Genomic DNA, 19,170 nt, shown 5'->3' with positions numbered 1-19,170 from the left:
AGGCAGATGCTTAACCACTGAGCCACCCAGGTGCCCCAGACTTGGGGTTTCTGTTTCAAGTACTCAACTCTGCTGCAGTAGTGTGAAAGCTGCTGAAGACAGTAAGCTCGTGAGTATGGTAGCTGTATTCCAGTAAGGTTTTACTTAAGAAGACAGGTGGTGGGTGAAGTTTGGCTTGCAGTTTTGCTGGTCTATTCTAAACCAGTAGAAGGGATAATTGCAATATGGCAACATACAATCAATTCAACAAGATAAAAAAGAAGAAGTGGTTTTTTAAAAATATAGCAAAGGGGAAATATTACATATACGAAAATGATAGAAGTAAATCCATACACAGTCATATAATGTTAAATGTAAATGGCCTGAAAAGATCACTATATCCAAATTGGATATAAGATGAATTCAACGGCCAAAAAAGTTCTATTCAAAAGAGTCACACCTAAAACTTTATTTTTTTTAAAGATTTTATTTTTTATTTATTTATTCATGAAAGACACAGAGAGAGAGACACACAGGCAGAGACACAGGCAGAGGGAGAAGCAGGCTCCATGCAAGGAGCCCGATGTGGGACTTGATCCCAGGTCTCTAGGATCACACCTCGGGCTGCAGGTGGCTCTGAACCGCTGTGCCACCAGGGCTGCCCAACACCTAAAACTTTAAAACACAGGAAGGTTGAAAGTAAAAGGAAGGTAAAATATATACCTGGAAAATACCCACCACAGGAAAACCGGATTAATTATATTAATAAAGTATATTTACACTTTAATACAAACCAGCCATTACTGTTTTGAATATAAGGACATACTGTTGCCTGTTCCCTTTTGGCAAATCCCACAAAATTGTTTCTAGAATAGTTTTTAAAATTGTAAGTTTAAAGTTAATATAAAAGGATTTTATCTTGGCATACAATGTCATTCTCTTCTTAAGGTTATTAAGACTCTGGTGATTTGAACATATTTATTTATTTATGAGACAGTGTGTGCATGTGAGTACAGGGGGAATGGGGCAAAGGGAGAGGGAGAGAGAGAATCTTAAGGAGACTCCACGCCCGGTATGGAGCCCAAGGTGGGTCTCCATCTCACAGCCCTGAAATCATGATCAGGACCGAAATCAGGAATTGGATGCTCAACTGACTAAGCCACCGGTGCTCCAAGACTGTTAATTTGAAAATTACTTGTCTTTAAGATGAAAATTCACGGTATCATGTTTAACAGTGCATGTTGATGTCAGTGAGACTCTCTAAGGTGTTTCCATTTTGAAAATGAAATAATGCCTTTATGAGAGAACAAGCACTTCTCCAAAAATTAGTTATGATGAAAAGAAAGAATATTTGAAAAATCTTGGCTATTGAACATAATAAGTCCAATGAATCTCCTTTCACACCAACCTCCTACGGTTATTATTAAATGGAAATAAAGTAGTTCCTGTATCCCCAGTACACTCATCTAGCTTCTGGGCCTTGGTAACATTTTTCCATTCACCAGAAATGCCCTTCCTTAATTCTGCTGCTGATATTCTACTGATTCCTGGAGTGACTTCTCATTTGCTGTTTCCTTCAAAAACACCTCATACACTAAACCAGATGTGTCTAATCGCTCTAATAAACCGCTGTAGCACTCCTGCTTCTCAGACATATATCACGTTATGCCAGCTATTAGAGTTATTTGGAAAATCTTCTATTTCTTCTACATGGCAACATGAAGAAGTCCTACCATGTTCACTCATTTATTGATTCCTGAAGTATTATCATAAAGATACTCCCATAGTTGATGTTCTACAAATAATTGGGAAATGAATAGAAGGTGGTTTCATTTATTATTTTAATGGAAAAGAGCAAACATAAAAGGAATACTGTCAAAACTGAGACAGTGAGGGGACTCAATTCTTTTTTTTAAAGCAGCATGTCCCCAAGCAACATATCTTTCATTTTTAGGACATTCTAATCTGCATTTCTTTTTTTTTTTTAGTGTTCTATTTATTTATTCATGAGTGATGCAGGGAGAGAGGCAGAGACATAGGCAGAGGGAGGATCAGGCTCCCTGTGCAGAGCCTGATGTGGACTGGATCCTGGGACTCCAGGATCATGCCTTGAGCCAAAGGCAGATGCTCAGCCACTGAGCCACCCAGGCATCCCTCTAATCTGCATTTCATTAAGGTTTCTTTTTTCTTTTCTTTTTTTTTTTCTTTTCTTTCTCTCTCCTGAGATTGTATCTTATTCTTTTGCTTGGAACATATTCTTCTGCTTCTTTATTTTGCTTGGCACAGCATTGGCTTCTATGCATTAGATGAAATGGCCTCATCTTCCACTGTTGAAGGAGTAGCCTAGGGTAGTTGCTGAACCTGAGCATTCAACCTTTCCCTAGCTCTTGGTTGTCTCTCAAATCTTTGTGAGATAAACAGCCTATCTATTTTTAATAGCTCCCAGTAGTTGAGGGTGTGCCAAGATCAGTCAGTGACTGACTGACAGGGGGAAATCTCAGTCAGCCTCTAGATTCAGGGTGAATGGAAGCCACACCCTCAGGCAGCAGCTTTTAAAGCATGCAAATATATACAGTTCTTTGGGACCAAAGTGAAGCTCTGCTGGTCACCATCATCAGGTAATCTGGAGGCCTTTCTGAGAGGCAGTAGCAAAAATCAGAACTTCAGATGAGTGTATAAGCACCTTTTTAAGGAGGTATCCATGACCTGCAGCAAGATAGAGGGAGAGTGCAAACATGGTGTCCCCCTCTATGTTCCCTGGGAGTATCTCTGTAGCTTCTAGATGTGTGCCAAACCTGAAGCCTACTTCTAAGGCCAAAGCTCCAGGACTAGCAGTAGGCCTCTTTCACAGAAAAGCTGTGGGTGTGTTTCAGTCTCTTATTTGGCCAGTGCCCTGGGGCTGGTAGCTTGCCAAGCACAATCTGATTGTTACAGTCCTATGGGACCTAGGAACACAAGTATCCCTGGCCTCCAGAGTCAGGAAAACAAGGAGTGTCCCCTGGGTGGCAGCTGCAAAAACTGGGTCTTTAGACGAAAAATCAAGGCACCAGACTTATGTAGAAGTTCCCCTCCAGGAGATACTAGTACTCTGGAGAATGTAAACATGGTGCCCACTGGCTGGACCAAGGCAGGGATTGTACCTACTTAAAAAAAAAAAGAAAAAGAAAGAAAAAAGAAAAAAAGAATAAGGAAGAAGGAATGGAAAGGGAAGGGGCAAGAGAAGGGGCAAGGGAAGAGGCAGGGGCAGAAAGGAAAGGAAAGGAAAAAGGAAGGGAGAGAAAGAGGGAGAGGGAGACAGGGAGAGGGAAACAAGGAGAGGGAAAGGGAGAGGGAGAGGGAAGGAGAGAAGAGGAGAGGAAAGGAAAGGAAAGGAAAAAAGAAGGAAAGGGAGATGGTGGTGCCTGCTAGCTTTAACAAGTCAGAGGTAGAGGCTTTAACAAGATGGCAACCACCAGCCTCCAACGAGGGGTATATTCCAGCCCTTCAGACCAGTGCTTCGAAATTAGCAAATGATTCTCTTTCACATAAAATCTGGGTACTTTTCAGGGCAGCCCCAGTGGCTTAGCGGTTTAGCACTGCCTTCAGCCCGGGGTGTGATTCTGGAGACCTGGGATCGAGTCCCATGTCAGGCTCCCTGCATGGAGCCTGCTTCTCCCTCTCTCTCTCTCTCTCTCTCTCTCTCTCTCTTTCTCTATGCCTTTCATGAATAAATAAATAAGATCTTAAAAAAAAGAAAAAATTAAAAAAAAAAATCTCGGTATGTTTCAAAGGACTGCTTCGGCACCAGACCCTGGAACAGGTGAATCTGCAAGTAAGCACCTTAAATGGTGTTTCTCAGTTCACCTCAGTCTCCCAACTCTCATGGGCACAAGCACAGCTGATCCCTAAGTCTGCTATTTTGTAGGCTCATTTCTCAGGTGCTGGTCTCAAAAAGTGTCATGCCTAATGTGAGGAACCAACCCTTTGCTCCTCAGGGAGAAGCTGTAGGTTTTGAGCTGCCTCCTATTTGTGGGTCTCCATGCTGGGGGTTGGGTTTAGGGTGAGATAGTGTCTCAGACTTTCCTCCTCACTTCAGTGTGATTTCCATTTTTTTTTACCCAGCATGAAGGGGTTGCTCTGCCAATTTATAGATTTTTTTAAGAGAAAATTGTTCCGTTTACATAGCTGTAGATGTGCCCATGGGAGAAGGTAAGTTTATGATCTTCCTATATTGCCATCTTGAACTAGAACCTCCAGGGCATTCTACTTGGGATAAAACAAGGAGCACAATATGGAGTCCACAGGATGATTAATACTTCTAAATTATAAAAGGGGTGGGGGAAGGCTTTCAGAAAGATGGAAAGTGCTACCTCGTTCATGTAGTGGTGACACAGAATTGAACACAGAAACAAGAGGAGTTATTTATGTAGTCATCTGTGGGAAGGACATTCCACACCGAGGTAGCAACAAGTGTTCTTGGCACTTCTGAGAAGCAAGGAGGCTAGTGTGGCCATGGTAGAGAAGAGTGAGTGTTCAGGCCAGAGGAAAGACATGAATTCTGGGAGATATTAGGGAGCCACATATGTAGAGTCTTAAAGGCCACCACAAGGATTTTGAATCTTTACTCTGAAATGAAAAGACATTCAAAGTTTTTGAGTAGAAGAGGTCATGACTTGTGTTTTAAAATGAAATTTGGGGATCCCTGGGTGACGCAGCGGTTTGGCGCCTGCCTTTGGCCCGGGGCACGATCCTGGAGACCCGGGATCGACTCCCACATCGAGCTCCTGGTGCATGGAGCCTGCTTCTCCCTCTGCCTGTGTCTCTGCCTCTCTCTCTCTCTCTCTCTCTCTCTCTCTCTCTCTCTCTGTGACTATCATAAGTAAATAAAAAAAATAAAATAAAATGAACTTTGGAGGGACACCTGGCTGGCTCAGCAGTTGAGCACCTGCCTTCGGCCAGGGGCATAGTCCTGGAGTCCCAGAGCGTGGTCCTGGAGTCTCAGGATCGAGTCCCACATCGGGATCCCTGCACAGAGCCTGCTTCTCCCTCTGCCTGTGTCTCTGTCTCTCTCTCTGTGTCTCTCATGAATAAATAAAATCTTAAAAAAATAAAATGAACGTTGGCTGTTGTGAGGAGATCTCTGGGTAAGATTGAAAAAACAGATGCAAAAAGACAGTTTAGAGGATTTTGAAATAATCCAGTCTTGACTATGGTGACAGGTAGAGGAGATAGGATTTGCTAATGGGACAGAAGCATGAGTTAAAGGTGACTGCCATTAATATGGCTGAGAAAATGGAAGGAGAATCATTTACTGAACTCCAGCATAACATAGGATAGGATGGTTTGCCCCAAGGAGTTAAGAGTTTGATTCGGAGAACGTTAACTTCTGAGTGAAATGTTCAAAAAGTGGTTAGAAATATGAAACCTGAGTTTGCAGGAGAGGTCCTGGGCAGAGATATAAATCTGTAAATTATTAGTATATAGGTGATACTTAAAGCCAAGCAATCGATGAGATCACTGCTGCAAGTAGTAGCAGTTAAGTGAGAACACTTCTCCAGCTTTTATTACCCACTGCTTAATCGTGCCCAAGGACTACCTGTGGGAAACACACATTGGCATTGACATGAAGGAAAAATCAACTGAGTTGTGCTCCTCACAGCCACAGGGCTTTGTGAATCTGTTTATCTGTTTATTGAGAAAGCTCAATTGGAACTCCCTATAGGTATTGTAGAAAATAAAATTTAGGGATTCTTTTACTAAATAACTTTCTATAATTTTTTAATAATAATGCTTGCACTTAAAAGAGTCAAAAGAGTTTTGACAAAGTGAAGTGGTAGTGAGGAAATAAAAGATGAAGCTAATTATCTGGGAATGTCCTTGGCATAAATACTATATGCATATGACTTAAAGAAAAACAAATCTAAAAAGTAATATATTATTCTCCATCAATTCTATACATGCACTAAGTGGAAGGGGGGGCTTTCAAGGTAGCATAAAAGGTTCAGGAGAGACATAATGAAGATATCTCTAATTTAAAGTTTTACCAAACATTAAAATGGTTCTTCAAAAAAGACTGAAAACCCCTTTCTTGAGGTGTTTCTGATCATCCCTCTCTCTCAGCAATGATAAGGTACAATTGCACCTTGAAACTCTTAATTGTAAATTCCCTAGCCTATTATTAAAATTTCTTTCATGTTCATAGCTTTATTTTGATCTAAAATTAGAGGTATTTTCTGTTTGTAAAACTGAAACTTTTTGTTGTTGTTGTTGCATTAGGACCTAGTAAGGAAATTTGTTTTCAGGAGAACTGTGTATACTGATACAGAAGAATTTATATCACAAGGAAGCCACGCGAGTAGGAGTCCAAAATTTTCTAGACGTGTAGTATCAGTGTAACTGTCTTATAGGAGCACAGTATTATTACAGGGTTAAGATGTTTTACTTACCAGTAGACATTATCATGTATCATGTGTTCATACTAATTACAAAAATAAAATATATGGTTAATTTTTTGCCGATACCTTTCTTTAATCTGTGCTGCTTGCTCTTATTTCAATTTTACTAGCTTTAAATATCAGTGCCTCAAATTTTGTCTCTAGGGTCTGAAGAAGTCTTTTAAGTATGCTCTGTATTTTATTTGTTTTATTATTCAGGGTTTCTAACAGCTCTCTGAGGGAGTGCTATATGCTAGATGACGTTCTGTGAGTTGATTTAGAAGAGCTTGGCCAAGTATGTTGCATGTTTAACTACAATGAACATTTTGAAGATGTCTGTTTTCTTACTTTTCTTTTCAAGCATCTCCTCACAAGGATGTGGAGAGTGCCAAACAATCAAATCAGAAAGACAAACACTTAATCTGTTCTGAAATAAGTGTACTAAACCAGTTTACTATAATAATATCTGTGAAAAAGAAAAATGCTTGTTGTGAAGGAGCTGTGTAAATTGACACATGCGTAACTCTCTGTTGTCTAGCTTTCCTTGGTGAAGAGTTTGAGTCCCTACTTGTAAGCTAAATGTACTCGAGACATGCTTTAAGATGAGACGACACAAACTTTTTAAAAAATGAGAAAAGGTATAGGAGCAATTTAGTAGAAAAAGGAGTAAAAATTTGAGCAGGCATTTCACAAAGAAGGAAATAATGGCCAAATAATACGTGAATAATGTTCAGCCTCGCTACTATTTATACAAGGTAAATTAAGGGATGCCTGGATGGCCTAGTCAGTTAAGCTTCTGCCTTCTGCTCAGGTCATGATCCCAGGGTCCTATGATCGAGCCCCACATCGGGCTGGGGAGTCTGTTTCTCCCTCTCCTCCCGGCTTATGCTTGCTCTTTCTGTCTCTCTCTCCCAGATAAAGAAATGAAATCTTAAAAGAAAAAAGGGAGGGGGTAGAATAAAGGCCACAGTGAGATAGCATTTCATACCAGATTGGCAAATAGTTTTTATTTTTTTATTCATGTTTTAAAAGATTTTATTTATTCATGAGAGACATAGAGAAAGAGACAGAGACATAGGCAGAGGGTGAAGCAGGCTCCCTGGGAGGAGCCCAATGCAGGACTCGATCCCAGGACCCTGGGATCACAACCTGAGTGGAAGGCAGATGCTCAACCACTGAGCCACACTCATGTGCCCTAGCAAATAGTTTTTATTGAAGAGTGTTTTGATATTGATTTTTGGAGAGAATTTGGATCATTATGCTGCTAATGGAAGTATAAATTGGTACAATAATTTTGAAAACAATTTAGCATAATCTGTAAAGAATATTCACAGACTTTACCACCTAATGATTCCTATTCTAAATATTCAGTGGCAACACTTCTGAAGATCTGAACTGGAAAATTATGCAAGAAGGTTTATGACAAAAATGTTCATCTGGGAAAATAATAAAAAACAAACAAATATATGTATGTTGCAAATAAAAAGCCAAACATGACACAGGTGTTCATCCACAGAAAATGGACAAATATGTCATGTAATACAGCAGTGAAATGAGTAAACCACAACTCTGTGGGTAAGTCTCACAAGCATAATATTGGAAAAATAAAGTACATTGTAGAAGATTATATATGGTATGATGTAATTTTATAAATTTCAAAATAAAGCAAAACTAATACACCTGTAGTCATATATATATGTACGTATGTACACTAAAGAATAACAAGGGCATGATAAAAAAAATCAAAAGTCAATATAATGGTTAGCCCAAAGGGATGGGAAAATGATTTTAACTGAGGATGGAGTTACGTGTAATGCTATTTCTTAGTATGAATGGTAGTACGAAAAGCTGAGTTTATTAATATTTTTAAAAATATGGATACATATATTATGTCTCAGTTAGCTTTTGTCATATAAAAGAATACCTTAACATATTAATGAGTTACAACAATGATTTACTAACCTACAATTCTGTGGATCAGCAATTTGGACGAGACTCAGCTCTCCTTGTTCTACTGATCCTAGCTGGATTCACTCCTGAAGCTGTAGTCAGTTTTTGCATCTGCTGAGGCTGGATGGTCCTAGACAGCATTATTCATGTCTGGCAGTTGGTGGGGGCTGTTGGTTGGTTCTCTTTCAGGTAGGAATAATTGGGGATGGCTTGGCCACATGTCACCTGTAGGCTTATTTCCATGCTAGTCATTACAGAGTTCCTAAGAGAAGGTAGAAAGCACAGTCTGATGTGCAAGTCCATTCAGGATCTTGTGTCACATTTTCTATTATCCAATAAACCAAACCCAGCGTCCATGTGGGAGGGAAATACATAAGAACATGAATATGGATAGGCATGAACAAATTGGGGGTTATTACTGTAATTACTGTAACAATCTATCACATTGATTTTTATATTTCATATTACTTGGCATATTGTATTAACATTGTATCATAAAAGTCTTAAAATTAACAAAAAGAATATGACCAGCACCTAGAGAGAGATAGGTAAAGAGTTCAGGATGCTTCATGGAGGAAGGGTTATTGTTATTGTGGTTTAAGCACTCATGTCAGGCTCTATAGCAAGAGGAAGCATTTGATGAAACTTGATAAATATGCAGGTATAGAGAGGGTTTGGGGAGGTGAAAATGTGTTGTATTTAACAATAAATAATCTTGAAGCAAGAAAGGGAAAAGTTGAAGGGGGATTTGTTTATTGTTTAATTTTTATTGAAGCTATATGTTTAAATGACAGTATTTGGAAATATAAAACCCTACCTGTAGGAAGGCATCAGGTAACACAGGGACTTGGATGATAGGAGGAAGGTTGTGGAACTTATATGTTGGGTATCAAAAATAATTGAGGTAATGACATTTTTTGAGGTAATGACATTAAAAAGAAAACCTTGAGGAAGAATTTTGTCTCCCCTCCAAACCCCCCTTTATCATAGACACATAACTAAGTGTCCAACTGGAAACCATATTCCCAGACCAACCTGAGACTAGTTCTGTCCTCATAACAAAGTTCTCACCAAGGAATAGGAGTGGAACTGATGAGTACAATTTTCATCATTGGATCAAGGATATTGGTCTGGGCTCTGTCTTCTTCCTTACCATTCAACTGGAAGGTTGGAATGTGGAATGTCTCAGATTCCAGAGAAAGGTGGAATTTATTTTTATTTTGAGTTCTCTTGGTTACAGAAGTTAGCTGTTGTAAATAGTATAAGCTATCAGACAGCAGTGTGAAAGAAAGTATGGTGTTCTAGAAGGTTAATACAAAATTTTGGAAAGTAAGAATGGAAAAAGGCTTTTATATTAATGTCACTTCTCATATATTAGTCAAGGCTGCCTGGAAGATTTTTTTTTTTTTTTTTGGTCAGGAAAGGTCTTGGGTTGGTTTAAAAAAAAAAAAAGAAAGAAAGGAGGGGGCTAAAATTCATTAACACAGCCACTACCTTAGTTCTAGCCCTAGCAGGCTAAGGTATATCAGGATATAATTATACTCTTAAGGCTTTCTCCTGTATTCTGAACATGTCCTTAGACCTTTCTTTCTGGGTCTCTAGACCCAGATGGCCCACACACGTTAAACAGGCCAGTGAAAAGAACATGAATATGGTTCTTTATTTCCTTAAAATGAACCTACCTGATGCTTGAGAAATAAACATTACTTAAAGACACAGAATGTGGTGCAACTACTCTGGAAAACTGTGTGGAGGTTTCTCAAAGAGTTAAAAATAGATCTGCCCTACGACCCAGCAATTGCACTGCTGGGTATTACCCCAAAGGTACAGATACAGTGAAACGCCGGGACACCTGCACCCCAATGTTTATAGCAGCCATGTCCACAATAGCCAAACTGTGGAAAGAGCCTCGGTGTCCATCGAAAGATGAATGGATAAAGAAGATGTGGTCTATGTATACAATGGAATATTACTCAGCCATTAGAAACGACAAATACCCACCATTTGCTTCGACTTGGATGGAACTGGAGGGTATTATGCTGAATGAAATAAGTCAATTGGAGAAGGATAAACAGTATATGGTCTCATTCATTTGGGGAATATAAATAATAGTGAAAGGGAATAAAGGGGAAAGGAGAAAAAGTGAGTGGGAAATATCAGAAAGGGAGACAGAACATGAGAGACTCCTAACTCTGGGAAACGAACTAGGGGTGGTAGAAAGGGAGGTGAGCAGGGGGTGATGGTGACTGGGTGACAGGCACTGAGGGGGGCACTTGATGGGATGAGCACTGGGTGTTATTTTATATGTTGGAAAATTGAACACCAATAAAAAATAAATTTATAAAAAAAAAGACACAGAATGCGTGCTTTGCCAAACATTGCACACAATCATATATGTAATGGCAGGAAATCAAAAAAGCCTGATACTATAATTTTATTCATGATTATTATTAGGATTCTTATAAAAGTTATAAACTGACTATAAAAACTCTGATATTGGAATCTAAAAAATTTCATGAAGAAGGGCTTATTATTTAGATAATTGTGGATAAATATCTAATTTTTTCAAACTAAAAGTAATTGCTAAAACTATTGAGAAATTTTCATCTTCATTGTTTACCTTCTGTCATATCATATGTATATGGCTTGTAACAAAGAAATTAAAAACAAGTGGGATGATGCAATAAAAAGTATAATTTAGCAAGAAAAGATTAAATAGAAAGATTGGCCTAGCTGCAATTTAGAGAAGGGATGGGAGGCAGGAAGGAAGCTCAGGAAGCAGAGTGTCCATTCCCCACATTCTTTGTTATCCTTTGCTACTTGATTATCATGTTTACACTGTTGGGCTTTAGTGTCTACTAGAGCCCCTCCTTAAAAGAAGAGCTCAAGTATTGGCCTTGGCATCAAACTTTCTCTAAAGAATGAACCTCAGATACCACATTCCTCTAAATGATTCCCCAAACAGGCAGTTTGGAAGAGGTGTTTTCGAATGGTATCTTCATGGATCAAGAGAGGTTTACTATATATGTTTAAAAGCAAATGAAGGGACCCCTGGGTGGCTCAGTGGTTAGGCATCTGCCTTTGGCTCAGGACATGATCCTGAAGTCCCAGGACCGAGTCCCACATCGAACTCCTTGCATGGAGCCTGCTTCTCCTGCCTGTGTCTCTGCCTCTCTCTCTCTCAATCTCTCTCTCTCTCTCTCTCTCTGTCTCTCATGAATAAATAAATAAAATCTTCAAAAAAAAAAGCAAATGAAAACTACCAATAACAAATGTAGATAGCTCTTGAGCCCATGGAATTAGAGAGAAGGAAGCCATAGGAGAAGCTGAATCCTATGTGCTACAGACAGGGTTATGGTAGACTGTATTAATAGACTCAGTTATTCAACCTTTCTGTATCCATATGCTTAGTTGTTAGACTGAAAGTTCCTCTCACAAAAAGGTGAAGTGTATTTCTCCACTCCTTGCCTTTGAACTTGACAACATAACTTACTTTGTTTAATGGAAGATTGGCAAGTATAAAATGAAAAAAAAAAGGGAAAGCATTTGCATGATTGGACTTTTTCTATTGCATCACTACCAATACCATGAGGATATGTTTAGGCTACCCTGTTATTTCAGGAGAAGGATGAGAAAATCTTGGAGGTATGGACCCATAGACACATGCAACAACACAGTCAAGCTCCATAGGGCTTCCAAGCTTTACCCCCTTAGATTAGCTGACCCAGAGATAACCTGAAGACTTGCAAGTAAATACATGCTTATTCCTGTATGCAGCTGAGATTTTTGTGATTGATTGTTGCATAGCATTATTGTAGACTTAGCTTATTGATACATAGCTATAAACAGAAGGTGGAATTTTGTTCCAAGTGCTCTCTTCTCATTTTGTGAAATGAGGTGGTGAAAGATGTTTGGTTTATATAACAAGAGCCCTGATTGTGGGTATCATTATGCTCCCTCTGGTTTCTCAAAAGGTTAGTTCTGGACAAGTCCATTGATCTGATTTATACAGCTTATTTGTAGAATGAATATTAATGTACAATATCTGTCATTTGTTTATTACTTTTCCATGAGACTTAAGATTCACTCTTCACATCCTATCTTACATTATGATAAAAGAGAAATAAAACAAAGTTAATTTTTGCTGTACATATCAAATAATTTTCCATTCGCTTATCAAATCACAAAGGTAAAATTATATTCTTTAAACAAATAGTACTCACTTATAGTTTGAATTATTTTACAATTTATTTTCCTTTACTTTTGCAGACAGTGAATATATAATACTATATCACCTACTTTATCCCCCATTAGTCCTCATTGTAGTTAGGAAACAACTGTTGCTTTTCTGTTGAAAATTCCCAGATTATCAGTCTGGGAAGCTAATGGTCAAGTTATTTCCCAAGAATAATAAAAAATTTTGCCCTTATTTTGTATCAAGAGAATAATAATTTAGTGACAACCTTTAAAAAAAGAATGTTTATAGTTTAATTATACAGTAGGAGGATCTTGATATTTACATACTGTCACCTACCAGCTGATATATTTTGTTTTATGAATGTCTATATAGCTGTTGGCCATCATTTTTATATGTTCTAATTAACATAAGGTTATTTTTTAACAAAAAATAGTTAATTATTTATTTTTGGGTGAAAGATATGTTAAAAAATCATTTTATAAATAATAACTGGAAATTTTCCAGAGAAGCATACTATGGTGAATAAATTACATTAGAAAAGGATTTACTATTTATGTTCTTCAAGGATCCATCTTGAAAAATATGATAGAATAGGAAGACTGTATTACTCTTTACCTGCTCCCATTCCTCTTCCTGAATATTTCCTTCTTAGAATATCATACCAATTCTGGTTACTTTTCTCCCAGGTATCTAAAAGGCTCATATACCTCGAGTCCAGTTTAGACATATCTGTATGGATGACTAATATTAGAAACTCCCTTTGTCTCTCCTCTGCTCTACTTAAGCAACCAAATGCCATATACTCCTGGTTATTACCTTTTTATTTGGTTCTACTCTTATATCTATGTCTGGGAAGTCAAATGGTGGTATCACTAGATTAATGTCCAACCCTAGCTCAAGTAATATATTTCAGTTATAATAGATTAAATTTGTAGGTATGAACTACAGTTACAATCTGAAAGGCAGTAGTTGGACAACTGGAATTAGAAAAGCAACTTGGTCAGGTAGATGGACCTTGGTACTTTCTTTGTCCAGAGCTCAACTTTCAAGAACTTATTATCTGTAACATTGGCCTTGGACCCCAGGCTACATTGTCCCTTATAGAATTCCGTGAAATGGCATTTTTAATGGCATTTTCTATGATAGAAACAACATTAGGAATGCCTGGGTGGCTCAGTGGTTGAGCATCTGCTTTCAGCTCAGGTTGTGATCCCAAGGGTCCTGGGATCGAGACTGTATCAGGCTCCACGCAGGGAGCCTGCTTCTCCCTCTGCCTTTCTCAGCCTCTCCCTTTCTCTCTGTGTCTCATGAATAAATAAATAAAATCTTAAAAAAAAAGAAACAACATTAGCAGCAACAAAAACAAACCCCCCTAAATAGCAGCAGCAATGACAAACTATTAAAAAACTTAGTCAAAAATTCCATATGACAGGAGTGCCTGAGAAGTTCGTTTGATTAAATGGATGGCTCTTGATTTTAGTTCAGGTCATGATTTCAGGGTTCTGCTATCTAGCTCCACTTTGGGGGCTCATACTCACCACGGAGCTTTTCTTTCTCCCTGCCCTTCCCCTTACTCTCTCTCTCTCTCAAGTAAGTAAATAAAATCTTTAAAAAAAATTCTGTATGACAAGTAAAACTAATGAAAAGGGAGTTTAATAAAAATAAATGCCTAGCAGCCTTTCTTTTAGTAGAAAATACTGTATTTCTAAAGCATATTAAAAGTAATAAAAGAATAGTAAGATATTGATAATTAGTCCATATATCTACTTTATCAAGCATCTCAGTAGTTTAATTTAGATAAATATCTTTTACAAATAATGTATAAGATTTTAGAATTTTGAATTGAGTAGTTCTGGCTCATAAAAGGAATAAATCTAGTGTAATCACAATTTCTCTCACCTGGATTTCAGCATATCTAACTGAATTAACAAGCCAGAGCTCTAGAGATGATTTATAAACATTTTGTTAGAACATATAAAAACTCAATTTTACCCTAAGATTTTTGGATACAATTTCACTTCCAGGAAAATAAAGTAAAAGTGCTTTGGATTGAAGGTTTTGCTTTGAATATATTCAAGGATATTATTGTAATCAAGGAAATGTGACTTTAAATTACTCACACTAAATAGATACAGCTTGAGGTTGTTTTTTAGTTGTAATATAGGTGAGTGTAGTTATAGGGTAGAGAAATAGTTTTAGTTTATCAATGGGATCTTCATTTTATAATCAATAATTCTGGGAAGTCCTGGTGGCCCAGCTATTAGCACCACCTTCAGCCCAGGGTGTGATCCCGGAGTTCCAGAATCGAGTCCCACGTCAGGCTCCTTGCATGGAAGCCTGCTTCTCCCTCTGAGTCTCTGCCTCTCTCTCTCAATCGTGTCTGTCATGAATAAATAAATAAAACCTAAAAAAAAAAAGAATCAATAATTCTAAAATTGTATAGAGTCGATATGAAAAACCAATTTCAAATCTCATCTTCTATAGTAATAAGAGTTTTGAATTCCCATCATGCAATTACCCAAATTCCATATTAAGTTAATGTGAGTAAAATAAAAGATAGATGAAATTATAAACAGCTGGTTAAATCTTTACAGGTTTAAGTACCACATTGATCTGATGAAATAGGCAATTACTTTTTCACATGGTGAAGAGGATATATAATATACTTTTTCCACAAAAGCTGATGGAAACTTTTTTTGTGGAATTAGAAAGAGTGTGTTGGTGGAAAGGAATTGTTTATCTAGATTGGATATTTTTGACTGTGCCATATTTTTAAGGTAATTATTTAACCAAATACAGTATCTCTAGAGCCAGTTTATCCTTCTGACCTAATTTCCAGAATTGTGTTTTTTGTCAGCTTTTGCCTAATGAGGGTCAACTAGTTTAATTAATATATTAATGAATTAAATATTTTATACTTATAAAATGGATATGTATCTTATATTTAGGAATCTATATCTGTCCTCTGGTTTGAGACTGTAAGCTTCCTGAAGGCAAAAATTGTATATGTGTGGAGCCTTATCCCTGTTATTTCTAGTAACTAACCAAGTGCAAATATATTATAGACATTGCTCAAATATAAATTAGTAGATGAAAGAATGAATTAAATAAATATCTTTTTGGTTTTATCCCTTATCAGGTCAAGGGTACATGTGTGTTATTAGAGTTATTTCTTGCACTTCTTATTTAGTACTTAGACTTTCATGTTTTTTTCCCTATAAATTTTCTAAATTCAGAACTATTTATCTCTGAGTATTTGATTTCTTTATACCATTTATATGTTCTTAGCCCCAGACTCACAGTACCCTAGGTCTTTGCCTCCAAAGGGTACTTGATTATTGATGATCTTAGATAATACTTTTTTTTCAGTTGCTGGCACTTCATGTTAAAAGCTGTTTGATTCCTGTCTTGGAATATTAACGAGACTTTCCCTGCCTTCTACCCTATTTTAATCAGATGACCAATACCAAATTCCTTACATTTTTTGAAGGTTCTTTCCTGCAACCCATTCGCTATATTGTTCAAACCTTATGTTACAAGAAATAGAATGACTGTATCTTCGTCAAAGAAGGACTTTTCTAGATACAAACATATAAATAATAAATAAAGCAAAAACAAAAACAAAAAAAAAACCCCTAGATTTGAAGGCACAGAGAATCATTTCTGGGAACTTCGCTCTAACAGTCAACAGGGGCAGGTGTGGTAATATCCAAGCTTCAGGCCCCTTGACTTATGTGGGGCAACTCAGAGGCAATTCTTGCACTTGCGGGTGCTCCTGTGGGGTCAGACCAAAGAAGCTGTTAGATAGATTTTGCCTGAAATTTCACTCATGCTTGATGTATTAGTTTACAATTGCAGCTGAAACAAATTACACAAATTCAGTGTTTTAAAAGTACACAAACTGAAAATTCAGAAGTCCAAAATTGATTCCTTTGGGCTAATGAAGTGTTGATAGTGCCGAGTCCTTCTGAAAGCTCTAAAGGATAATTATTTCTTTGTCTTTGCTAGATTCTAAAAGCTGTCTTTATTTCTTAACTTGAGGGCTCTTCTTTCATCTTTTACCAGTGAGGTAGCATTTTCAAATCTCAGTCTCTGACACTGCTACCTCCCTCTTTCACTTTCAAAGGTTCTTGTGATTACATTGGGCCTACCTGGATAATTCAGGATAATCTATCTCAAGATCCTTAACATAATTACAACAGTAAGGTTCCTTCTGCCATAAAGATAACAAATTCATAGGTTCCAGAGTTTAGAATGTGACATATTTGGGTTTGTTTTTGTTTTTGTTTTTTACTATGAGGGGCATTATTCTGCCTATCACACTTAGCATCCTCCCTAGCTTCCCCCTCCCCAATATAATAGTTTCCCCTAGCGTCATTTCCTCAATAAATCACTTACACAGGAATCCTTGTCTAAGGATATGTTTCTGGAAACATGACCAAATACAGAGCATTAGACAATTTTTAAAAATGACAAAAATCTATTAAAACTAAGGTCTGTAATTGATTCAGGAAAACTTCTGGTTTACATGTTTACCTTCTTTTCCACCCATGGTTCTATTGAAATGATTGGGACCAACATTTTAAATAAAGAATCAAAACATAATAGTGTTAGAAAACAGGAAATAGAGCTACCAGCAGACCAGAAAGTTTAAACAAACCCTGGAAGCTAAAAAACAGGTGGGATGGAATTAATGTAGAAAACAGAGCAGAAGAATCCAAGCCAAGATTCCAGAAGTGAGAGCAATCAATCCTAATGGAGCCCATGAGAAACTCTAAGATCAGTGACAATACAAAGACTAGGAGATGGTTTGGGGAATCATCAGGGAAATTAATTAATTAAATAAATGCTTTGGTAATAGCTAGGCCTGGAGAACTATCCCACTCCCTCCTCCTCTGCCATATACACAGATGATATGACTGACAGCAATAGTATTTGCCTCCAGGCTAGAACCTAACACCTGTCTGGGGAGGTATTCTAGAATGAGTTTGGGTCTGTGAGAGAAGTAGAGAAGGATTTGAAATAGCTTCAGACTTTTACATCAGACACAGAGAAAATCTTAAATGAGAGAAAGAAAAAAAAGAAAAAGCAATTTTCATCTGGTAGTGAATTAGTAAATGACTAATGATAAAGTAAATGACTTTATCCCCAGAGTAAAAATGTCTTTAATTTGATAATTATGGGAATCTCTAGCCTACCTGCTCTATTTTCAAGCACTCTACAGGGCTATTGAGCTGTTGACATGACTCCACCCTCTAATGGACCCCAATCATTGGCTGTCTCATTCAAAGGTGAAACTCTTAAAAAAATAGACATCACCAAAGAGAAAAATCCATGAATCAACTTTGTACTTTTTGTGTGAATGTGAATTAGGAACTAAGATCATTACATATTTGGAACACAGACACACACCATAAATAGAAGAAAACATATCCACAAACTCCAGAGCAATCAAAAGTGATATATGGAACCAAGGGAATTTAACAATTTCTAATAGGTATATTCTCAGGTCTCTCAAGTTTGGTACTACTGACATTTTGAACCAGTTAATTCTTCTAGGGTGTTTTCCTGTAAATTGTAGGATATTTAGTAACATCCCTGACCACACTCACTAGGTATCAGTAGAAACTGCCATAACTGTGATGAACAAAAGTATCTCCAGATGTTGCCAAATGTCCTCTTAGAGACTAATTCACTTGAGTAATACTAGGTTTATTCAGAGAGATGCGAGAGACTATTATATAAATAAAGACTAGATTGTTACTAAAGAATGAACAATTAGAAATCAAAACAAATTATAATAAACAAGTAATTTTTTTTCAAAAATTGAACCAATCAAATGAATGGGCCAAAGAATAAAATGGTTCAAGGAAAAAAAAAAGAAAACTGGGGATTTATCATATAAAAACAAGGAGCTCTTCCATAGTGCAGAGCTAAAGACAAATGGGAAAACAGCATGAGTCATGGAAGGTAGATCTAGAAGATCCTTAAAAACATGTTCAGAAGAGAAGGAAAAGAATGAAAGATGGAAGAAATTAATCAAAGAAATATTAAAATAAAATTTTAAAATATTAAAATTTCCCCAAACTATAACAAGACAGTTCTTCAAACTGAAAGGACCTATAGTGGCCAAAAGGGACAAACTAAGAAAGGCTTACATATGAATGTCTCCTGATGAAAGATCAAAATATGAATGAAGAGGAAAAAAATTCTGAAATTTTTTAGATAAATAGATGAAACACAAAAAACAGATTACAATACAATGAGTTAAAAATATTTCAGTGACTCAAAGATAACATTGGACACTAGAAAATGATACAGCAATGCCTTCAATTTCTTTCAAAAATATTTTTAATTTAGAATTCTAAACCAAGCCACATTATAAAGAAAGTAAAAGAGCAAAATACATTTAAAAATACTAATAACTCAGAATATTTCCTGCTCATGTGTCCCTAATGAAGATAAAATTACTCAAGAAAATGAATAAGAGGGGCAGCCTGGATGTGTCAGCAGTTCAGCCCAGGGTGTGATACTGCAGACCCGGGATCAAGTCCCACATCGGGTTCCTTGCATGGAGCCTGCTTCTCCGTTTGCCACCACCCCCCCACCGCCTTCTCTGTGTGTGTGTGT

The sequence above is a fragment of the Nyctereutes procyonoides genome, unplaced genomic scaffold (genome assembly GCF_905146905.1).
Source record: "Nyctereutes procyonoides isolate TBG_1078 unplaced genomic scaffold, NYPRO_anot_genome, whole genome shotgun sequence".
NCBI lineage: Eukaryota > Metazoa > Chordata > Mammalia > Carnivora > Canidae > Nyctereutes > Nyctereutes procyonoides.
Note: the sequence above shows the minus strand (reverse complement) of the source record.